Below are 25,910 nucleotides of genomic sequence, written 5' to 3' on the forward strand. Positions count from 1 at the left end.
GGTGTGTGATTGAGTTGGGTCACTCTTTCAAAGAAATAAGGTTCTATAATTCTGAGATAACTACTTTTAGTTTATTTTAATTTGCAAGATTTAAAATATTTCTACCAGTGCCAAATTTTTCTGTTTACAAGCATGGAATGGATTCAATATTTTTATGCAGATAGTGACAGTTTTGCGGACTAACATAAAAAAAACTTCAAATGAAATATTTTCCAAAAAGTGGCTATCTCCTTTGGTTTTTTTTCCACAAAATTGTCTATTTCAACGTCATGAATTGTAAACAAATGTAAAATGTAACTTGCTTATGTAATTTCTGTTCTTAGAAAGCACGGTATTTACTGACTTATCATGTTTTCTATATTGTTAGAAGGAAAACATATGCCCACATAGATGCAAGTCAGTTTTCTACATTCTGATGGCTTGATCCATAAGTTTAGAACATAGAACAGTACAGCACACTACAGGCCCTTCAGCCCACGATGTTGTGCCGAACTTTTACCCGAAACCTAAGGTCTATCTAACCTACACCGCTACCTTATACTATCATCCATATGCCTATCTAATAGCCGCTTAAATGCCCCTAATGAGGCCAACTCCACTACCCTCTCTGGCAATGCATTCCACGCCCCTACCACTCTCTGAGTAAAGAACCTATATCTGACATCTCCCCGATATCTACCTCCTTTCACTTTAAAACTATGTCCCCTCGTAAAAGCTACCTCCACCCTAGGAAAAAGTCTCTGGCTGTCTACTCTATCCATACCTCTGATCATTTTGTACACCTCTACCAAGTCACCACTCATCCTTCGTCGTTCTAAAGAGAAAAGCCCTAGCTCTCTCAACCTTTCCTCGTAAGATCTTCCCTCCATTCCAGGCAACATCCTGGTAAACCTCCTCTGCACCTTTTCCAACGCTTCCACATCTTTCCTGTAACGAGGTGACCAGAACTGGACACAATACTCCAGATGTGGCCGAACCAGGCTTTCGTATAGCTGGAGCATAACTTCACGGCTCTTGAACTCAATCCCTCTGTTAATGAAAGCTAACACACCATATGCCTTCTTAACAACTCTATCCACCTGGGTGGCAGCTTTCAGGGAACTGTGAACATGAACCCCAAGATCCCTCTGCTCCTCTACACTGCCAAGAATCTTTCCGTTACATCCCATCATATTAAAACAGTTAAACAGAATTCAATAAATCTGATCTTACATGGACTACCATTAGAAAAATAACCATAAAATCCAACTAGTCCAACTTACATAGTCAATGGTAAGGCCCTGGGGAGTTTCATTGAACAAAGAGATCTAGGGATACAGGTTCATAGCTCCTTGAAAGTGGAGTCATAGCTGGACAGGGTGGTAAAGAAGGCTTCCAGAATGCTTGCTTTCATCAGTCACAGCACTGAATACAGGAGTTGGAACATCTTGTTGCAGCTGTAAAAGACGTTGGTAAGGCCACATTTGCAGTATTGCGTGCAATTCTCATTGCCATACTATAGAAAGAGTATTATTAAAGTTGAAAGAATGCAGAAAAGGTTTACTAGGATGCTAACCTGGACTGGAGAGGCTGGATAGCTTGGGACTTTTTTACTGGAGCATAGGAGACAGGAGTGACCTTATAGAGGTTGAGAACATTATGGGAGGTATTGATAGGGTAATTAGCCAACAGCTTTTCCCCATGGTAAGGGAGTCTAAAACTAGAGGGCACAGGTTTAAGGTGAGAGGGGAGAGATACAAAAGGGTCCAGAGGGGCAATTTTTTCACACAGAGTGTGGCGACTGTCTGGAACAGGATGCCAGAGGTAGCGATGGAGGTACGTACAATTTTGTCATTTAAGAAACATTTTGACAGGTACATGGATGGAATAGGTATGCAGGGATATGGACCAAATGCAAGCAAATGGGATTAGATTAATTGCAAAAACTGGATGGCATGGGTAAGTTGGGCTGAAGGGCCTGTTTCCATGCTGTAAACATCTATAACTCTATGCATCAATATTCATAAAGGTAGTAAAAACAACACACATAAGACCATAAGACATAGAAGCAGAAGTATGCCATTTAGCCTATTAAATCTTCTCTTCCAATCAATGAGATCATGACTGATCTGATAATCCTCAACTCCATTTACCTGTGTTTTCCCCATTATCATTGTTAGTTAAAAATCTGTCTATCTAAACCTTGAATATACTAAATGATCCAGCTGTGGCAGCCCTCAATGGTAAAGAATTCCACAGATTCACTAGTGAGAAAAAAAATCCTCCCTATCCTCTTATTGTAAATGGTCAACACCTTACTCTGAGATTATGTTCTCCGGTCCTAGGCTCTCCTACAATGCAAACAAACTCTCTGCAGCTACCCTGTCAGTACCTCTCAGAATATTCTATGTTTCATTAAGGTCTCCTCTCATTCTTCCAAACTCCAATGATTGCAAGCCCAACCTATTAAGCTCTTCTCATAAGAAATCCTTCTATACCTGGAATCAACTTTGTGGATGTTCTCTAGCCTGCCTCCAAACCACCAAATCCTTTCTTAGATAAAGGGGCCAAAACTAGTCACAATATTCCAGATATGGCCTAGCCAATGTCTTGTGTAGTTTTAGTGAGACTTCTCTACTTTTATACATCAATTTTCTTTGAAATAAAGGCTAAAACTCCACTTGCCTTCCCTGTTATCTGCCGAATTTGTGTGTTAGTTTTTTTGTGATTTATGCACAGGACTTCCAATCCCTCTATGCTGTAGCTTTCTGCTGTCTTTCTTATTGAAATAATAATCAGTACCTCCATTCGTCCTGCTAAAGTGCATTACCCCATGTTTTCCCATGTTATATTCCATCTGCAAGTTTTTGCTCACTCACTTAATCTGTCTGTAACGCTCTTCAGATTCTTTGTGTCATCTTCACCACATGCCTTCTCACCCCTTGTACCATCTGCAAAACTGACTGTCATACATTCACTTTCCTCATCAAAGTCATTCACATGTATTGTAAATAATTGTGGCCTCAGCACTGATCCCAGTGGCACTCCACTAATTACAGGGTGCCATCCTGAAAAAGCCCCCCTTATCTAAACTCCAGTGAGCCAATCTCTATCTGAGCTAATATACTACCTCCAACACCATGAGTCTTATCTTATTAAGTAGCCTTATGTACAGTACCTTATCAAATTCCTTCTGAAAATCCAAATGTAGCACATCCACTGTTTCCTCTTTATCTATCCTAACTTTTACCCCCCAAAGAATTCTAACAAATTGATCAGGTATGATTTCCCCTTCATGAAGCCATGCTAACTCTGCTTGATTATATTATATGGTTCTAAGCGGTCTGCTATTACATCCTTCGTAATAGAATCATAGAATCCCTACAGTGTGGAAACAGGTCCTTTGGCCCAACAAGTTCACACTGAACCTCAGAGCATCCCACCCAGACTCATCCCCCTGTAACCCACCTAATCTACACTATCCCTGAACACTATGGGCAATTTAGCATGGCCAATCCACCTAGCCTGCACATCTTTGGACTGTGGGAGGAAACCAGAGCACCCGGAGGAAACCCAAGCAGACACAGGGAGAATGTGCAAACTCCACACAGACAGTCGCCTGAGGGTGGATTCAAACCCAGGTTGCTGGCACTGTGAGGCAACAGTGCTAACCACTGAGCCACCGTGCCAACCCTAGAAGTGAAGGCAGAGGCCATGTGGCCCATCAAGTCTGCACCGACTCTCCAAACAGTATCCCACTCAGACCCACACACCCTACCCATAACGCTGCTCTTCCCATGGCTAATCCACCTAACCTGCACATCTTTGGGCTGCAGGTGGAAACCAGAGTATCTAGAGGAGATCCACGTAGACATGGACAAACTCCACACAGTCGTCTGAGGCTGGATTTGAACCTAGGTCTCTGGAGTTGTGAGGCAGCAGTGCTAACCACTGAGCCACTCTAACATTTTCATATTAAGCTAATTGGCCTGTAGTTGGCTGGTTTTAGTCTCCTTCTCAGTCAGTCATGTTATGGCACAGGGACAGCAAGCCAAACTAAATGAACATCACTATCACTGGATTTGAAACATTGTGAAATTAAGTAGTGATATTCAATGACTCTCAAAACTGCCGTATCGTTTCTAACCAGATTTTGCGAATAACAGAACTCAGACACCAAGTTTATAACTTAAACAGAAAGTAATAATTTACTATTAATACTGTAACTTTAGCAGAGCAAAGTTAAACAAAAAGGCAAGCTAATTAATGGCTATGATTTAAACCCAATCTTCTGCGATCATATCCCTTATTCGCACAGCAGACTGACAGGCAGACACAGTTAAGGGATAAATTAAAAATAAGATAAGAGTTATAATTTGCTTGCTTAATAATCATTTCAACCAAGATTACAAGGTCTTTATGAAATCCTTGAATGATGTGTTGTATTGTAGGCGCATTGAATTGTACCTAGCTTAAATTCTGAAATCACTGGTCAATGCAAACAGTTTCAGCAGAGTTTGAGAAATAGTCACTTATTTCTTATAAACTGAGATCCTTTTCTTGGAACATTCAACAGTTCATTAATTGGACATATAACTAGAGAGGGTAAACTCAAACACAGCTTCCAAGTCCACAGGCTTCCAAGCTCACAGCCTTCTGCCCAAATAAGAAACAGTGAAAACCAGTTCAATCTATGGTTTGTCTTCTTTTTCAACATTCTCTGTGGTTGGCTGGCCAGCACCCACTGCCCCTTGGTTGACCATTATAACATCCAACCAGCTACCAGTTCTTGAGTATACATCATCCTGCTGCCGAAATATCTGCAGTGTCTTTACAGGCCAGTTCCCAAATGCAAACATCAGATTTTTCATTCTTCCCTTTTAAAAACAAAAACAAGCTGCTGTTCAGAGTTTAAAGTTAAATTCTCAAATCCAACTCACAGTCTCAAACCAAAAATGAGAAAAATAAAGTAAAACAGTGATGGTCTCAGTAGTAGCAACACGGATACAAAATTGGCTGAGTGATAGGAAACAGAGGATAATGGTTAGTGGAGATTTTTTGGGCTAGAGGAACGTTTGTAGTGGAGTTGCCCAGGGCTCGTTATTGAGACCATTGTTTTTCCTGACATATATTAATGAACGAGAGCAGCACAGTGGCTCAGTGGTTAGCACTGTTGCCTCACAGCACCAGGGACCCAGGTTCAATTCCACCCTTGGATAACTGTCTGTGTGGAGTTTGCACATTTTCCCTGTGTCCGTATGGGTTTCCTCCGGGTGCTCCGGTTTCCTCCCACAATCCAAAGATGTGCAGGCTAGGTGGATTGGCCATGCTAAATTGCCCATTGTGCTCAGGGATGTGTTGATTAGGGGGAGGGGGATGGGTGGGATGCTCTGAGTGTCGGTGTGGACTTTAAGGGCCGAAGGGCCTGTTTCCACACTGTAGGGATTCAATAAAAAAAAGAGATCTTGGTGCGCAGGGGGCAATGTCAAAGTGTGCAGATGACAAAATTTGGAATATTGTAAACTGTGAGAATTATCTTGTAGAACTCCAGAAGTTGGTGTAGTGGGCAGATAAGGTTGTAAATGAGTTTCATAAGAGAAATGGTAGGAAAAATATTGAAATACAATATAAAACAGAGCATAGAATTCTACGGGGAATATAGGAATCGAGGAACCTGGGTGTATATGTGCACCGATCGTTGAAAGCGACAGGACGGGTGGAAACAGTAGTAAGTAAAGCATACATATCTCTGGCTTTATTAATAGGGGCAGTAAGTAGAAGAACCAGGAGGTGATACTGAACCCAAATAAGACACTTGTAAGACTCCAGCTGGAGTACTGCATACACTTCTGGGCACCATATTATAAGAAGAATTTGAACACAATGGAGAGTGTGCAGAAGCGGCTTATGGGAATTGTTCCAGGGATGAGGTATGTAAGTTATGAGAATACATTGAAGAGGTTGCGATTGGTCTCCTTGGAGGAAGACAGATGACAGGAGATCTGATAGACGTTTCTAAAATCATGAGCGGGCTGCATAGAATAGATAACGAAAACTGATCTCATTCATACAAAGAACAAGAATAACACAGCACAGATTTAAAATGATCTGTAAAAGAAGTAAGGGAAAACTTTTTTTTCACTCAGCGAATAGTTAGGGTATGGAATACACTGCCTGAAAGTGTGGTGGAGACAGGTTCAATTGTAGCATTCAAGAGGGTACTTGACAATTATTTCAATGCAAATAATGTGGAGAAAAAATGCAGGAGATTGGCACCAAGTAATCATGCTTATTTATTGAGCTATAGCAAGCTTTCTTCTGTGCCAAAACACTTCTGAGATCCTGATTCCCTTTTTTGAATAAAAGGGTTACGTTGGCTGTTTTCCAATCTGCTGCCACGTGAACATGAAGGAAACTAATGGAAATATTCTTGTAAGATTACAACCCACAGTCAATGTACATTTTACATACTATAAAATGATTTTGTCTTCAGCAGGATGTTTTACCTGATGAAGCAATGCTTATGTTATCCATCATAAGAAATTTGGCTTGGCTATAGTGGTATTGAAAAATTTATTTCCGGTAACTATTATGTTTAAACATTACATCCTTCAGACATTTAAGTGTATGTGTTAATATTAAATTATTAGTTTACAACAGAGTATCATACTTCCAGTAGCATGAGGTTTAAAACCAGTATATTGTCAGGTCAAAGCTATGATATCATAAATACCTCGCTGAAAGGTAGAGTGACATAATGATCATGGTACAAACACAACCAAGGGATTGAATTTTGAAGTCTCCTGAAGCACCAAGCTTCCTCCAGCTATAAGGTTCAATAATAATATTATTCAGACTTGTTGGCAATGACCCACACATTGGGTGGGTCAATTGGATGTTGTCAATCTAATGAGGATCTTGTTTATTGGTAGAAGAACTGGTGGCCAATTCCCATCTGTTGCATGGGGGAGATGGGGGAGGCCCAACAGTGTTAGGCACTCTTTAAGACACTTAGGTGGCCAAAGTCAGGCCTTTCCTGGGATTCTGGACCCTGGAAATGGAGACTGTGCCCAATGACAGGTGCTAGCTAATCAGAAACTGGCAACTCTCCACTGCCATCAAGATGGACTGATGGAATTACCCAACATCTGAGTTCTGCAATAGATGCTCAGACTTCTGCCATCATAGTTGCAGAGGATATTGTAGCAGTCTTGTAGTCTGCCCTTCTCTAATACACTGCTAGGTGTTGAAGGAGCAGCAGTGATTCTGCGGATCTCAAATCTGCTGTCATCTCTCAAGATAACAGCATTTCTGCTCCACCATTACCACTCCAACTGTATCTTTGCTGATGCCTGTCAGCCAACTCAGACTTAGGTGATATCACACAAAACTGGACACTCTAAGGGCAGAGCAAGTCCTACAAAGCCATTTTTACAATCTTTCTAACTGAAAATCAGTAGCCTTTTGCCAATCATTCTGCAGCTGCTCGAGTAAAGTTACGGAGAAGCATTAGGACAGGCAAACACACATAGAGCCCAAGCTCTAAGGGAACGCATAAGGGTGATTAATTGACTTTAATCTGGAATAATATGATTTGGTTGATGCTTTGGAATCAAGCAGCAGATGTTTTGTACTGTACACTATTTCAGCATTGTGTAATGTAAGATTTAAGCACATGGACAGTTTGAAGATTATGAAGCATGGATTCATTATACTACTGGCATCAGGTCCACATGAACATGAAGGAAACTAAGGGAAAACAGACTATTACATGGAATTAAGAATGTATTTCACAACAAAGTAATGAACCATTTGGTCAGTGGATAGATCTGTTGTCTTTAGCCAGCTTTTGGTTTGGCATTTCTCTTAAATACTTGGTGGCACAATGTACCGGGGTACATAGATATGAAGTGAGAGACAGAAGGTTTAGAGGAGATGTGAGGAACAACTTTTTCACCCAGAGGCTGATGGGAATCTGGAACTCATTGCCTGTAAGGATGGTAGAGGCAGAGACTCTCATAATATTTAAGTGTGTAGATGTGCACTTGTGATGCCAAAGCATACAAGGCAAATGGGCCGAATGCTGGAAAATGGGATTTGAAAAGGTAGATGGTTGTTTTTGGCTGTCAAGAACACAATGGGCTGAAAAGCCTTTTTCTATGCTGTAGATCTCTATGACATTTGGTCATCCCCCAATTCTTCTGTCCAATGTTTTTATTGTAACAGCCCTCTCTGTTTTGTTGTTACAACCTTTGGCATTCCTTCAATGTTGCTATGGAATAAAGAGTTAGCTATACCTTAACTCTAAATGTAGTTTCTAAGCACATGCAAGAGAAGCTGTCATACTAATAGAAAATCATATGAAACTGAGACCTGAGTCTGTACAGTTCAAGAGACGTTCATTCTCACCATTTTTTGTACATAGTTATAATCAATAAAATTTGTTGATCTTCATGTACCTGAGAAATCCAAATTGGATTCAGGCAACATGGATCATTTAGAGATTATGGGTTGAAACCTAGAATGGTTGAAACTAAGACAGAAATTGCTGGAAAAACTCAGCAGATCTGGCAGCATCTATAAAGAGAAATCAGAGTTAACGTTTTGGGTCCGGTGACCCTTCCCTAGAATTGCATGGGTTCAGAACAAGGGTTGAAACTACATGAGTTATCAACAATGTGAGTGGTACAGCATGAGCATTGGTGTGAGGTGGATACAGTAGCAGAGATAGAGTGAGGTATCTTAGAGAAGATGTTGGCACTTATACTGGCAAAGTGGAAAAGGGTATTTTAACATTTTCCTATAATGTTGCTGGGGATTCCTCCAGATGGCTAAGACTGTACTAACCTCAGACCAGGCTACCACAGTCTGTGTATGTGGCCTTCATTGTTAAGAAAGGAAAGTTCAAGTCTGCGCCATCTATCCAACACGATCTCCAGGTCCCTGCCTGCAAAGCAGGGTGCCAATTTCTCCTGATCTCCACATCTTCAGCAAATGTCAGATGTGTACAGAGCTGTATGTGCAGAGAATGGCTGTATTTCTTTGGGCACAATGGGCTTTTAAAGATGGCATAGGCACAAAGGATGCTGGCCTTTCACAGCTATCTATTGAGTGGTGAGCTGTTCTGAGTACAGCACATGATAGGTGTGAATAGAATCAGACAGGAGGGACACCATGGAATGAGGTAGGTAGTTGATGAGATGCATTTTCTAAGTTATGGTGAGAAATCTTGCTGGGCCTCACAGTTTGAATTCCTCCAAAATATTCAACCCTTAGCCAAAAAACAAATTCTGCCCTATTAATCTGCAAAAATATCCGCTGAAGTCTACAATTGAGTCCCATCAATACGCCCTGGAAGCACTTAAAGATTCTTCCAAGAAAGAAGCTGAAGTTCATGCTACAGAGCTTCCACATCTGAGGAATGCCATAAAAAACCTCAAAGTCACATATCAAGAAGAGCTCAAATATATAAAAATTGAACAGAATGCTAACTACCTAAAAGAGACTGCTGAAATAAAGTCTCAGCTATTAATAGTCATATAAAACAATCAAGTTACAGATCTGAAGAAGTTCTTAGACTAGTTGTTCTTCCCATTGCTAATAAGGTTTTTGAAAAGATAATACCCAGTGCCGATGTTGACCTTCCAAGCAAGGCTGTAGGCCAGCATACAACTCAGGAACTTCTTCTGGATCTGAAATTTATTCCATTGTTAATGATGGTGCAGCCTTATCTTCTATCCAAAGCCCCTGAGAAGCTATTTTGTGCACCTCAGTCGCCTCACACAAGTGTAGAAGTTGTACCCCTGTCAATAGAAAGAAACTTTTTTTACCCAAGAAGTAGCGGAGCAGACTTTGTTACCTTACCTCGAGGATGGTCTTTGAATGTCTGTCTTCTTCTTCTGCCATATTTGTCCATGGGTTGTACAGAAAACCAGAAGGAAATGAGAGGACAACTTTAATTTGTTGCTTTCCTTTGCAAGGTTGTGAACATTTGAATCTTGGAGTGTTCTCTCTTGAAGCAGTTCTTCCATAATTGGTCTTCACTGTTGTTACATTTGGGAGTTCATAAATGTTACAGCCCAGGAACAACCTATCATGAAAATCTACCGACCCACTCCACCAATATGTTCACTTACCAAGGAAATTATCAGGGAGTATTCTAGAAGGTCCTGCAACAGAGCCAAGAATACTATTGGAGATTAATGTCACACGTGAAAAAGTCTTGGGTGGGTGGAAGTAGGAGTTGGACGGAAAGTGTAAAAAGTTCATGAAGTTAACACCTTGTGACAGAACAAATTTAGAGGGAGATAGCAAGTAACGAAGTTAATGAGTCCTTTACCCTATGAATACCTTCTGAGCATATGCACAAAGAGCATGTTATAGACATTTAAGACTGCATGAAACAGGGACCTGTGTCTGTTCGGTTCCAGGGTGTCCTTTCCAACTATGTCTTACATTTATATTTATTAAAACCTGTTCATCATCTTTCACTTGAATGTAGGCGTCATTTTACACTTCTTACCTTCTTAATGGGTATATTGATATTGGTAAAACAACAATTCTGTTTTATTCAAATCTTATTGAAACTCTTGGAAATTCAACTCTTCTAAAAACAAGGCCAATAACATAAATCAAAAATATACTGCAGCGAACATTGAACATTGTATGTTAAAGAAAATAAATTCATGTACATTTAAAATTAACTCTTTTCTCAGGAGATATCCCTTTCACAATGCAATGAACAAAATAATTGCAAGGCAATGCACATTCAGAGCCAGTACAAAAAGGAGAAAACATTCACTATATACATCTTGGACCACTGATAAGGAACAAGATAATTGGCACCATCAATATAGACAGTGCCAAAGGCACCAGCTGTCTTTCCGAGTCAATGCACTCCACAGGTCAGGGGAAATGGGTGCAGAGTTCAAGCATGAATTCAGCAAATCTTCCAACACATGGTCTACAAGCAAAGAACCAGGCTTCTTAACATGTCTAAACACTAGTGCTTCAGGAAGCTCAGGCTTTCACAGTAAGTTATTGGAGTTATCAGCAGTCCCATGAAATAAAACCATATTCACAACACACCAGAAGGGCATATGTTGCAAGTGGCAGTCAAGGTGGCTATCACTTAAAGACCCCCTAGTTCTCCATCTCTTTTATATTGTCATCTCTGACAAAAACAGAGTACAGGAAAAGTATATGTGGGAAATGGATTGTGTGGAGAGGAAGAAATGAAAATTATCTTTCAGGATGACAGTGATGCATACATATGTTATGTCAATACATTAAGATTGAGTATCAGCATTGGCTGATTAGATAGATATGTGAGGTGGTGCATTATATGAAAGGAGTAGGTGGAGCTGTAAGATGTGTTAGTCAAGGCACTCATGTGCAGAACAGTGCCATAAACACAGAAATATTCCTTGGGGTGGGGGGAGAGAGGTGTAGTGTCCTAAGCCCAACCATCTTCAGCTGTTTCATCAATGACCTTCCCTCCATCATCAGGTCAGAAGTGGGGATGTTCGCCAACAATTGCACAATGTTCAGCACCATTTGTGACTCCTCAGATACTGAAGCAGTCCATGTTCACATGCAACAACATCTGGACAATATCCAGGCTTGGGCTGACAAATTGCAAATGACATTCGTGCCACACAAATGTCAGGCTATGACCATCACCATTAAGAGACAACCTTGACTGCCCCTTGACATTCAATGGTGTCACCATCACTGAATCCCCACCATTGACCAGAAACTCCACTGGACTCACCACATTAACAGAGTGGCTACAAGAGCAGGCCAGAATTTAGGAATACTGCAGCGAGTAACTCACCTGCTGACTCCTCAAAGCCTGTCCACCACCTACAAGGCACAAGTCAGGAGTGCAATGGAATTCTCTCCACTTGCTTGGATGAGTGCAGCCCCAACAACACTCAAGAAGCTTGACACCATCCAGGACAAAGCAGCCCGCTTGATTGGCACTACATCCACAAGCATTCACTCCCTCCACCACCGACACTCAGTAGCAGCAGTGTGTATTATTTATAAGATGCACTGCAGAAATTCTGAGGAGCCTCAGACAGCACCTTCCAAACCCACGACCGCTTCCATCTACAAGAACAAGGGCAGCAGATATATGGGAACACCACCACCTCCAAGTCACTCACCAACCTGACTTGGAAATATATCACCGTTCCTTCAGTGTCGCTGGGTCAAAATCATGGAATTCCCTCCCTATTAGCATTGTGGGTCAACCCACAGTTGGGCGACTGCAATGGTTCAAGAAGGCATCTCACCATCTTCTCAAGGGCAACTAGGGATGGGCAAGAAATGCTGGCCAGCCAGCAACGCCCACATCTCACAAATGAATTTTTAAAAATGTAGAAAATAGGTGCAGGAGTAGGCCATTCAGCCCTTCAAGTCTGCACCACCATTCAATTTGATCAGAGTTGATCATGCAATGTCCATACCCCATTCCCACTTTCTCTCCATACCCCTTGATCCCCTTAGCCACAAGGGCCCATGTCCAGCTCCCTCTTGAATATATCTAATGAACTGGCCCTGACAGCTTCCTGTGGGAGAGAATTCCACAGGTTCACAACTCTCTGAGTGAGGAAATTCTTTCTCATCTCAGTCCTGAATGGCTTACTCCTTGTTCTTAGACTGTGACACCTTGTTCTAGACTTCCTGAACATTGGGAACATTCTTCCTGCATCTAACTTGTTGAATCGCATCAGGAATTGATATGTTTCTATGAGATCACCTCTCATTCTTCTAAATTTCAATGAATACAAGCCCAGTTGATCCAGTCTTTCCTCATATGTCAGACTTGCCATCCCAGGAATCAGTCTGGTGAACCTTCGCTGGACTCCCTCAATAGCAAGAATGCCCTTCCTCTACTAGGAGACCAAAGCTGCGCACAATACTTAAGGTCTGGCCTCACCAAGGCACTGTATAACTGCAGCATAACATCCTTACTCTGATACTCAAATCCTATCGCTATGAAGGAGAGCATGCCATTAGCTTTCCTCACTGCCTGCTGCACCTGCATGCCAACCTTCAGCGACTATTCCACCATGACACTCAGGTCTCATTGCACCTCACCTTTTCCGAAACTGCCACTATTTAGAAAATAATCTGCCTTCCTGTTTTTGTGATCAACATGGATCGCCTCACACTTAATCACGTTGTATTGCATTTGCCAAGTATTTGCCCACTCAGACAGTCTGTCCAAGTTACCATGCAGCCTCTTGGCAACTTCCTCACAACACACACTGCCACCCAGCTTAGTGTCATCTGCAAACTTGGAGATATGGCATTCAATTCCTTTGTCCAAATTGTTAAAGTCAAAGTGTGAGGGTTGCAGTGTTATGCCAGTGAACTTTCCCACCCTCATGAGGTCATGGAACCTCTTGAGGCATTTTAACTAGCTCTGAAGAACCACATTCCACCTATTCACATTCCTGCAGTCCCTCAGATCCCACAGAAGAAACTTTAAGGAAAAGTCAAGGACACATGGTCTACCCTCCCATTCCCATATTTCCTGAATCCTCAGTAAGTAAATTAGAATTCAGCAACTATAACTCCTCTCTGCTTCTCTTTAAGTAGGGATCTTACCTATCATACAGTGTGGTCATCACCAAACGCACAATCTGAGATTACTCAGGAAATGTGAAAGCCTAAGCTAAACAGACGTTACAAAGTGTACTTATTTGACAAGAAGGTTACCAACCTGCTGCCCCATCCCTCCACTCAACTGTCTGCTATCTCTGTGTCCATTTGTGCTGTGTACACTAGCAGCCTGTGGATATGGTAACAATTAATGACAGTATGTTCCACCCTAGGAATATTTGATTTTGCTTGTAATAAGATTGGAACATCCTAGGAGTATCTTAATAGGTTCACAAGGGTTCAAGGATAACTGACCAGCAGATTCAGAGTGAGTTTTCTTCAGTTTTTTTTATGTCAATCAGACAGCTGGTAAAAGAGATTCCATATTGCAACAGTGCTGTCAGCTGGCTGTGCAGACCCAGGAACCTACGTGTTTTTTATTTGTTAATGGGATGTGGGTGCCATTGGCTAGGTTAGCATCTAATGCCCATCCTTAATTGCCCAGAAAGCAGTTATGAATCAACCATGTTGCTGTGGCTGTGGAGTCACACGCAGGCCAGACCAGGCAAGAACAGCGGTTTTCCTTCTCTAAAGGTACGTAAGTGAATCAGGTGGGATTTTCTCCCCCCTGTAATTGACAATGGTTTCACAGTCATCATTAGACACTTATTTACAGATTTTTACTGAAATCAAATTCTACCATCCACTGCGTCAGAATTCGAATCCTAGTCCCCATGTCCCTGGATCTCTGGATTAATACTCTCGTGACAACATCACTCGGCCGTTGCCTCCCTATGATAACCATTTTCTGGATCCATTGTGTGAAATGGTTAGGGCTGAAAAGAAGACCTACGAGCCACAGACTGTTCAATGTAAATGAGAGTTGGGTCAAGGAAGACCAGAAGCCATACTGACTTGGTGCAGCTAGAAAAGTTTGAGGATCAAAAAATCAGGGACAACGGCAGAGTTACATAATAAAAAGATGAAAATGTCCTGGTAATTAGGAACTTGCAAGAAGTTTCAGGAATACTGGGGATTGTTACATTGGGAGAAGAGACTGAACAATCAGGATATGAGCAGTCATAAAGGCTTTCAGGGCTAAATCTTTGAAAGTGAAGAATTAGAATCCCGTGTGAACGAGACAAAGTTTTAAAGAGTTTTAACAATCTAAGTATCACTAATATCTGACCAAAAAATCATAAGCATTGCGGATGCTGAAAATCTGAAACAAAAACAGAAATTGCTAGAAAGTCACAGCAGGTCTGGCAGCATCTGCGGAGAGAAATCAGAATTAAAATTTTAGGCCCAGTGACCCGTCTTCAGAACTCATGGTAGCTTGGTAAAGGATGTCTTTTATACAGAAGATGTGGTGGGTGGAGAGGGGAAGAATAAATGGTAGTTAGAGATGGAGCCCAAAGAGAGAGAAAAACAGTTGGACAGGCAAAGGAGTGGTTAAAGGTCAGTCTGGAGGAATGAACAGCTGCTAATGGGGACTATTAGTGGCTAACAATGGGCAGTGTGTGGTAACAGCTCATGTAATGATAGAGCCTGATGTATTGGAGGTGGGAGAAATCATGGGGAGAGATGTTCAAACCCTAAAATTGTTGAACTTACTGTTAAGTCCAGAAGGCTACAGGGTTCCCAAGTGAAAAATAAGGTTCTGAGGAAGGGTCACTGGACCCGAAATGTTAACTCTGTTTTTTCCTTTACAGATGCTACCAGACCTGCTGAGCTTTTCCAGTAACTTTGTTTTTGTTCCTGAAAAATAAGGTGCTGTTTTTCCAGTTTGCGCGGAGCTTTGCTGAGATGTTGGCCAGAGAACACGATGGTGTGTTAAAGTGACAAGCAACTGGAAGCTCAGGGTCTTTTTTGCTGTCAGAAGATAGGTGTTCTGTGAAGCAGTCATCCAAGTCTGCACTTCACTTCCCGAATGTAGAGGAAACCACATTGTGAACAGCGAATACAGTAGACTAGATTGAGTGAAATACAGGTAAAGCCTTGTTTCACCTGAAAGGTATGTTTAGAGCTTTAGATAGTGAGGAGGGAGGAAGTAAATGGGCAGGTGTTACACCTTCTGTGATTGAGGCTGTGGAACTTGTTAAGAGTGAAGGAGGAGAGAACCAGGGTGTCCGGGAGGGAACGGTCCTTTTGGAAGGCTGACAAAAGAGGGGGATGTGTGTTTGGCGATGGCATCCTGCTGGAGGTGGCGAAAATGGTGGCTAATGGTCCTCTGGATGTGGATGCTGGTGAGATGGTAGGTGAGGACAAGGGGGACCCTATAGCTGTTGTGGGAGGGAAGATGGACGTTGAGGGCCAAAGTGTGGGAGAAGGATCAGACCCAGCTGAGGGCCCTAGCAATTACAGTTTTTTTCTCCCCTTGTCCAGTCCTTTCCCTCTTACATCATAATTCCTCTGACGCTTTACGTCAGTTTCAGAATTTCCAGTTCGAGGGCTCCATCTGCCTCCTCTTTACCCAGGACATGCAATCTCTGGGATAACCTGGGATCACACTCTAAATCTGGCAGTCTTGATTGGGGCTGTAACATAAACTAGCTTTCTTGCCTGGGATTGTAATACTGTAAAATTAAAAGTCTGTACTTTATTCTTGCATTCAAAACTTTGCTGCAGACAACAAACATATGAACTGAATCAAAATAACGTTTAATATCAAGAAAATTTTTAGCTTGCGAACTGCAGTAATGACAATGTAACACTGTAATTGATTATTAACTATTACAGAAGTAATAACTGTGAACAAGCATGATGTGGAGGTACCGGTGTTAGACAAAGCTAAGACTGCTTTACATTAACACTAAAATTCTAAAATGACATTGTGGCTGACCAGGTTGATGTCAGACCTGGAATTCCAACTAGATTTTGCCAAGTCATCTTATAGCTTTAAATTTTTAATTTCTGTCTTTTGACACCTTACCTTCTTTTAAATTAATTCACAAGATGTGGATTTCACTGGCAAAGCCATCATTTATTACCAAAGTGTAATATATTTGAAAGTTATATTTATTCACAACTGCTTGATTGGCTGCCAAAGATTCTGTCAAAGTGGGCAATTTTAGCTTTGTTGCATATTCATAGTGTCCGGGGAGCAATTATCCAACTAACACATGTAAAATACAATGCAAAAAATTAGTTAGTTAATTTATTCTGTCTTGCCCCTCCCAAATGTCCCATGTTTCTGGGTACTTCTGGATTTCTAGGTGAGCTTTCTGTTCTGCCGTCCCATGTGTGGAGATGCATTTAGAAATTTTACAATGCTTTCCTTAGACTTCAGCATAGTTACATGAATAGGGTAGGAATGAAAGTCTGATATGTTTGCACAGTTCACAAGCAGAGCTGTTAAAACACTACTGTATTTAAATATAAAGGTTAAGATAAACTGTAAAATTTACTATGATGTTTACTCTCAGATTATGTTTTTTAAAATGTGCAACTTAAAACAATGCCAGACTGAGAACCCTCTAACTTTTAATTTTGTAAAATTTATTTCAAATCTTGAGTAGTGATTCAACTATAGTTCAAAACAATTCAGTTGTTTTGACGATTCATTTCACTGTGAGTTTTGCTGAGATAATTAAGAGTAATGTTCGCACCAAACCCTCTCCCCACCCCCACAACATTTTTTTTATTCATTCCCAGGATGAGGGCATTGCTGGCTGGGCTAGCATTTATTGCTCATTCCTAATTGCCCAGAGGCAGTTAAAAGTCTAGAATCACATGTAGGCCAGACAAAGGATGGATGGTAGTTTCCTTACCCTAAAGGACATTAACGAAACAAATGGGTTTTCCTGACAATCAACAATGGATTCATGGTCATCATTAGACTCTGAATTTCAGACTTTTATTGAATTCAAATTCCACTATCTACCATGGTTGAATTCGAGCCTGGGTTCCCAGAGCATTATCTGGGTTTCTGGATTAGTAGTCCAGCAATAACACCACTAGGCTAATGCCTCCCCAATGTTATTGACGAAAGTTAGAATTAATAATAAAATAATGAAAACAATTGAAATGACGACAAAATTAAATCATAAAAATGTCCTCCACTTCTACAGAATAGTAGACATTTTAAAAATGCAAAATAATAAAGAACTAAATAATTGTTTGTGTATTTTCATCCTAAATTTGGCATAAGCCTCACAGAGCTAGGGACCCGGGTTCAATTTTACCCTCGGGTGACTGTCTATGTGGAGTGTGCACATTCTCCCTGTGACTGTGTGAGTTTCTTCCAGCTGCTCCCACAGTCCAAAGATGTGCAGGTTAGGTGGATTGGTCATGCTAAATTGCCCATGGTGTCTGGGGATGTGCAAGCTAGGTGGGTTAGCTATGGGAAATGCGGGGTTACAAGAATGGGGTAGGTCTGGGTGTGATGTTCTTTGGAGGATAAGTGTGGACTTAATGGGTTGAATGGCCTGCTTTCACACTGTAGGGATTCTATGATTCTAAATATAGTCTCAATAAAACTTCTTTATTGTGGTTATGAAGACTCGGAGACAACAAAGTGCTACCTGAAGTATTCGGCATTTCAGAATCTAATACTACAAGAGAAGTGAGCCCCTGAAAAACTAAACCACAGGCCAACTTTCAAACCGTGTTTACTTTTTGAACTTAGTACAGCACTCCTGGAAGACTTCAGAAGTCAGCAGATAAAGTTCAGAATGCAAAATGCAACTGTACGTTTTAGGTTCCTCGAAAAGAGAAAGAATACACTCGTCTGGCCTGATTCCACCATTCTCATTGCCGTGAATACATTGCATATTTCCTTTAGTGTGGTCCTTTAAAATACTGTCTATTTCACAATATTCCAATACTTTAATCTGGCACTTTCAAGAGGATGCTCAAGAGATGACATATATAAAAACTTGCAGTGAATGTTTTTATTCATCATGTCCAATTTGTGCTCCTCACCAGTGATGTACCTTAGGAACTAAGTAAGCAAGAAAAGGAATTGATTATGTTTTTGGTTGACAGTTATTTTCAGATTTAGAAGATTTCTATCCCTCTCAGTTTATATGATATATCGTCAGTTAGCATGCCTATTCCACTGTTACTCGTATAAAAATATTTTTGTTTCATATAAACTGTATGACGTATTTTTCTGCACCGTTTGCATCAATGTAGTAATGCAACGCAAAAACAGTTTAAGAGCACCTAAAGTGAGAATTCTATCACATCATGAAGTGGCTTCAGTCTTATTACCACTAGCTCAGTTTAAAATGTGTGACAAAAGACTGCATACCAAAGAAATATGGTCAATCAGGTGACAGTCAAGAATTAAATGGCTCTGGATTTAAAAAAGGAAGAGTATTGAATGTAGTACGGTTTATGAAAATTTCCATTTATCATGGAGAATGTGGGATAGGTGAATGCAGTGGTTCACAGCCCAAATTTCATTTCACAGCAATACAAATTTGTAAGTAAACCATTGTAACTTACATGATGAAGCGCATATCAAATTTTTCAATTTCCATTACGTAAAATAGAATCTTATTGCAAAAATAATAATTTCTACTCTTTTTGTAACAATATCACACAACGAAAAATGAATCTTAAATTACCTTGCAAGCTGTTCGACTTTTTTTTAAATATTCATGCAATTTAAATGCTGACTATTTCCTGAATGAAGCATGTGCAGTAAATACGTAAAGGTGATAAGCAGCTCTGAGACCTGAAAGCTAAAATTTCTGGATAGAGGTCACTCTTTAGCATTTTGAACAATCAACTGCCTGAAAGTGTACACAAATTTAGGAGTCTGGCACAGCCTTCCGGTGAGCACTGGTAATGGTCCAGGAAAAATGATTAGTACATTTATTTTGGCTGTGTCTATTTTCTTCATGCCAACTGAAATATATGTACTTTTTTGCACAGTGTCATAATGTGGCCCAGCTGTTTGAAAAACTCTGAAATTGTTATTGATGAGAAATTCTTCATTAATACACTGAATTTTCCAATAAAGTAACATCTATACACACATATATAATATTCATGATTTTATGTGTATAAATGAATATATGTATACATGTATATATGTAGGCTTCAAACATCAATCAACTAAAAAGAATTCTACTTGGAAAAATCAGACACTAAATATACAGTAATTTTATCAATACTTGAAATTAGTCTACAGTGTTGCCAAGTTAGTTGGATGAAATGTCACGCTTTTTGCAGTAACATGTTGAAATGAGGTTACAGTGCCACCAACGAAGTTCTTTTTGCTGTTACGAGAGGATGGTGGTCTTTGCTAAGTTAATAAAAACAAGACCAAAGATCTTAGGAAAGAGTGCCATCCTGTGGAAACAGTAAAAATAGCATGATTAGCAACAGCCTCACACCATTACCACTAATCTCCAATCATAGGAGCGTTGCAACATTATTAGCTCAAGGGTTTGACAGGCCTGTGGTCTATGAGAAACCTGAAGAGTATGATGTTTAACCTCAGCTAGACACAAGACCTAAAGGTATTCTGCTCAAGATGTAATTCGGTAGGAATCTCTTTCTAAAACTTATACTTTTGTGAAGTAGGAAGTAATTCTTGTATGGGTTTGGTCAAGCTTCACTACGTTAAGAAGGCGTATGGTGTGTTGGCTTTCATTGGCAGGGGAATTGGGTTTAAGAGCCGCGAGGTTATGCTGCAGCTCTATAAAACCCTGGTTAGACCACACTGGGAATATTGTGTTCAGCTCTGGTTGCCTCATTTTCGGAAGGATGTGGAAGTTTTAGAGAGGGTACAGAGATTTACTAGGATGCTGCCTGGACTGGAGGGCAGGTCTTATGAGGAAAGGTTGAAGGAGTTAGGGCTTTTTTCATTGGAACGAAGAAGGATGAGAGGTGACTTGATAGCAGTGTACAAGATGATGAGAGGCACAGATAGGGTGGATAGCCAGAGACTTTTTCCCAGGGCGGAAATGACTATTACGACGGGGCATAATTTTAAGGTGATTGCAGGAAGGTATAGGGGAGATGTCAGAGGTAGGTTCTTTACACAGAGTGTAGTTGGTGCGTGGAATGCACTGCCGGTGGTGATAGTGGAATCAAATACATTAGGGACATGGGTGATAGTATAATGTAGGGTATGCAGGCTAGTTTGATCTTAGAGTAGGATAATAGGTCAGTACAACATCGTAGGCTGAAGGGCCTGTACTGTTCTTTGTTCTATGTTTTTAAACTTTCCGGCACGTTGGCAGCAGGGTAAGTCACTCCATTCAGAACTCCACTCTGCTCGCCAGTTACCTTTCCTTTTCTTTTCTCTTCTTCTCTCTGCAGTAATTCTATCCACTCCACCCCACACCTCGCCCTTTTAACTACCTACCTAAGAAGTCAGGTCGTGACCGGGAACCACATGGCGGGAGCTGAACGCGTGGTCCATATCCTGCAGCGTTGGCAGATCAAACATGAATTGGAGCGATGGTGAAAGCAGGCCGGTGAGGCAGCAGCTACGACGAGTGCAGACCGGTAAGGCACTAGCAGTCAGCGGCGGTAATGGACCAGTAAGACGGCAGCAATCAGTGACGACAGCAGTGAGAGCGGCCCTTTTGCATGGTGGTGGTGTCCTCCTCGGTGTCCTAGCGATTGAAGCGGTGCCTGCACCATTGTGGAGATGGGACTTGGGACTCTGAGATCTGGACTTTTTTACTTGCTTACCTTTTAGCTCTGCTAAATCTTTTAATTCTATTGTTTGTAACCAAGTGGGAGCCAGTAAATGGCGACTTTGTGCACTTTTCACTGGACTTAGGTATTCCTATACTTAGTACGTGTTACGAAGTGGGTAGAGTACTTATAAAGTGGAAGGCAGGAAGCTAAAATGTGTGGTTCTCTTAAGAGATTTGTGCTTTGTCTGTACTTAGAAATTAAAAAAAAAGTATGTCTGTGGGCAGCAGCTGAAGTTGCCAGTCGAGAGCCTCAAAAAGTGAAACAAGTGTATCAAAAAGGACTTACAGGCAGGTAAAACAGCAGTCTTGTTTTGATGCTGTGACAATGTGTTTGAATTTGGCCAATTAAAAACCACACTCAGCGATTCAAAGCCAATTGAATTTAAATCTGATGCTGTTGGCAACCTGAAACCAATCATATTATAAGAATTTGATTATGTCATTATGGGTATATAAGACGAGGGCATTTGGAAAATCAGAGAGAGCCAACTGTCATCTGAAAGACAGACAACTGCCACCTGCCAGAATTAGTACCATTCAGCTCTCAGAGAAAGTCCATCTAATTAATCAAAGGTACTATATGGTATTGTAGTTCAAACTCTTCATTGAAGAAATTACAGAGATAAAACATTTGTGACAGCAGAATAAACAGAAGAAAGGCGTTTGTGAAGAGACCGGAGAAGACAGAATATTCCAGAAGATAGTCTGTGCGAACTTGGAAAGATTAAGTTATAATTTATTACTTCTTATTAATTGGGTTTTTTTAGTGGAACTTGTCTTTATTTAAACAGCATTCCACTAGAATTTAGACGAGTTGGGGAGTAGTGGGTAGTCTAAGGAGGAATTGTCAGTTTGTTAGTAATTTTGTTAATTTGGTCATTGTTGGGTTAAATAAATAAATTGTTTCTTGTCACTTCTAAAGAGGAGATCAGGGAGTTTCTTTCTTCTAACCACTCTTTTAACAGATTACGAAGTGAGTGACGAGCTTTTCTGGGTGTTTTGAGGGTAATTATTAGAAGGGAACCTTTAATCCCGTCATAGCAGATTGGGGCTTGTGTTTTAGTTTAATTATCAGAGGGGTTCAGCCATTTGCCTTTTGTAACACATATGACAAATAAATCTAAATCTAATAAATCTAAATCTAGTGGGATGGTATTCAAAGAACCTTTCCATAAATGTGGAATGCTGTTATAGATTATCACACCACAGGCAGCACGTTCCAGCTCTTTGAAATTTAAAGTAAAATTAGCCTGAGAAGCAAAGAGGTAACAGATGTAATTTATTGTGGATACGTCTGAATGGAAGGCTAACGAGAAGTTAGGATCGCAAAGATCGATGCTGGGTCCACTGTTGTTCGTCACTTATTTGAACAATTTCAATGAGAATATAGGAGGCATGGTTAGTAAGTTTGTGGATGACACCAAAATTGGTGGTATAGTGAAGAAAGTTATTTAAGAGTACAATGGAATCTTGGAGGAGCAAATTACTGCAGATGCTGGAATCTTTACCGAAAACAAAGAATCTGATGAAGAGTTATCTGGACCTGAAACTAGCCTGCTCTCTCTCCACAGATGCTGCCTGACCCGTTGTGATTTCCAGCATTTTTTATTTTTAGTGCAATGGGATCTTGATCAACTGGGCCAGTGGGCTGAGGAATGGCAGATGGAGTTTACAACAGATAAATGCAAGGTGTTGCACTTTGTTAAGACAAACTAGAGCAGGCATACACAGTTAATGGTAAGGCCCTGGGGAGTGAGGTTGAAGAGAGACACCGAGGGGTGCAAGTACATAGTTTCTTGAAAGTGGCATTATAACTCGACAGGGTGATGAAGAACGTATTTGACACACTTGCCTTCATCAGTCAGAGCACTGAGTACAGGATTTGGGATGTCATGTTAAAGCTGAAAAAGACATTGGTAAGGCCATATTTGGAGTACTGCATGCAATTCTGGTCACCCTGCTTTAGGAAGGATGTTATTAAACTGGAAAGGATGCAAAAAGATTTACAAGAATGTTACCGAGATGGGAAGGTTTAGGTTGTATGGTAAGGCTGGACAGGCTGGGACTTTTTCCCCATTGGAGGCTGAGGGTTGACCTTATCAATGTTTCTAAAATCATGAAGGGCAAAGATAAGGTGAATAGCCAAGATCTTTTCCACAGGGTAGGGGCATCCAAAACTAGACGGCATGGGTTTAATTTGAGAGGGGAAAGATTTAAAAGGGACCTGAGAGGCAACATTTTCATATTGAGGATGATGCAGGAATAGGAAAGGTTTAGAGGAATACGGGCCAAATGCAGGCAAATGTGACTAGTTCAGTTGAAGAAACCTGGTCAGCATGGACAAGTTGGGCTGAAGGATCTGTTTCTGTGCTGTATGACTCTATGACTCTACCTAAGTGAAAATAAATACCTAATTGTGAGGTAGAAAAAAAAAATACTATTTCAAAAATATTTTAATGATTTGATTGGTTAATCAATAATGATGGTTGGACTTTTATGTGTGAACAGTTCTAATGTTTAAGTAGGGTTTCCCATTATAAACATTTGCATTTGAATCACAGATTTGCCCCATGCTAGCACTCTGCAAAAGCAATTCATCTACTTCCAGCATCTCATCCTTTTCCCGTAGCCATGGAACTTATTTTTCCCTCAGATGCTAAAATAATTCCATTTTGATAGCCACAATTGGAATCCATCTTCATGACCCTTCTAAGCTATACATTCCAGATTCTAACAATTTACTGCATAAAAGTTTTCTTTGTGTTGGTTCAATGGTCAATCATTTTCAATTTGAGTCTTCTGGTTCTTGACCCTTCTACCAATGAAAAGAGTTTATCTATTCAGTCAAGTGCTCATTCTGATCACTTCCATGAAACTGTCCCTCAACTACATCTTCATGGAGGAGAGCAGCCCCAGCTTCTTTGATCATCCATGTAGCTGAAGTCAAAATATCCTTTCCTGCACCTTCCCTAAATGTTTGATATCTTTTCTAAAGTGCTGTACTTGGAATTAGACACAATGTTCCAGTTGAGGCAAAACCAGTTGTTGTGTCACTACTTTAAAGATTGAATTTGCTAATAAGCCAATGACCAAGATGATGCCACATGATTAGCAGCCATGAGGAGTCTAAATAACAACGCGCTAGCAGAAGGGTGTGTCATTACTCTGTAACTGAAAGTTATCAGCTTGTCTGCAAAGCAGACCTGTCTGAGATTTTCAAGTAAATTAAACCTGTATCACTTATCAGTCCGGTATGACAGTGATAACTATGTATTCAGGAAACAACACAGCAAAATGACACCGGTTTTTTATAGATTCATCATAAACTATTTGCTTTTGCACTCTAGTCCACAATTTATAAAGGTCAGACTGCTGCATATTTTATTAATAGGTCTCTCAACCTGACCTAAAGATTTGAGTACATATTACTGTACTCTGAAATCACTCAGCTCCTTCATCCATTTTAGAACTACACATTTAGTTAATATTGCCCAAGTCACCTTCGCAAAATGAATCACTTCACACACTTGTTTCCAGTAAATTTCAACTGTCATTTGTCTATCTACTCCATCAACCTATGTCCTTCTGAAGACACTATTCTCCTCATAGCATGAGCCTTGAACAAATTGTAAACTGTCTAAATTTTGAAAGTGTGCTTTGTATATCAAAACCAAGAATCAAGCCATGGCAGGAAGTGGGAAACAGCAAGGGCTGGAGACTCTACAAAGCATCAGAGAGACTGAGTGTTCTTGGATCATTATTCCTGGAAGTTGCTAACCTACAAGCAGTGACAGTTCAGGATTGTAGGCGAATGGATTTCTACAAGAGAACAGAAAATGCAAGAGCTTTCGGAATGTGTGCCATTTTCAAATTAATACTTAGCATTCGGAGGCAACTGGGAGTAACAATTGTTGAAGGAATGCAGTTTAGACCATTATACCAATGAGGTAAAGGAGTAAAGCAATGTATGGTAACGCAGTCTTTATAGGAGATTCCATAGTTAAGGGGACAGAGGGGCATTTCACTAATAGTTATCATGAGTCCTGCATGGTGTGTTGTCACCTTGGAGTAAAGGACATCACAGGATAGTTTATAGAATATTTTGCAGTGGAGTAAATGAGCCAAAGGTTAAGGTATACTTTGGTACCAACAACATTAAAAGGCCAGTATTCAGGTCTTACAGGAAGAATATTCAAGTCCTAGGGAGGAAAATAAAAAGTAGAACCTTCAATTTAGTAGAATCTGGATTATTCCAAATGTTCGACGCTAACAAAGCAGAAATACGAAGATAAGAACAATCAATGTGAGGATTGATTCATGGTCCAGAAAGAATGCTGTTAGATTCTTGGGACATTGGGACATGTTATGGGCCAGGAAGTTAAAAAGATGGATAGCAACTAAACAGATTTGGAACAATCAACTCCCAAGGAGATTCACAAGTGTGATTAGAGAGGTCATAAACTAAATCGGTCAGGAGATGGATAGAAGTAGAAAGGAGGGATAAGATTTTTAGATTTTAGATTTTATTGACACGTACTCAAGTACAGAAGTACAGGAGTACAGTTAAAAGTGTATAATGTCACTACACATGGCATCATCTTAGGTAACAAAGTACCTAGCTACAAAAAAAGCTTAGGTACAAAGTAGTAAAAG

The sequence above is a fragment of the Rhincodon typus genome, chromosome 15, assembly GCF_021869965.1.
Source record: "Rhincodon typus isolate 14 chromosome 15, sRhiTyp1.1, whole genome shotgun sequence".
Lineage (NCBI taxonomy): Eukaryota > Metazoa > Chordata > Chondrichthyes > Orectolobiformes > Rhincodontidae > Rhincodon > Rhincodon typus.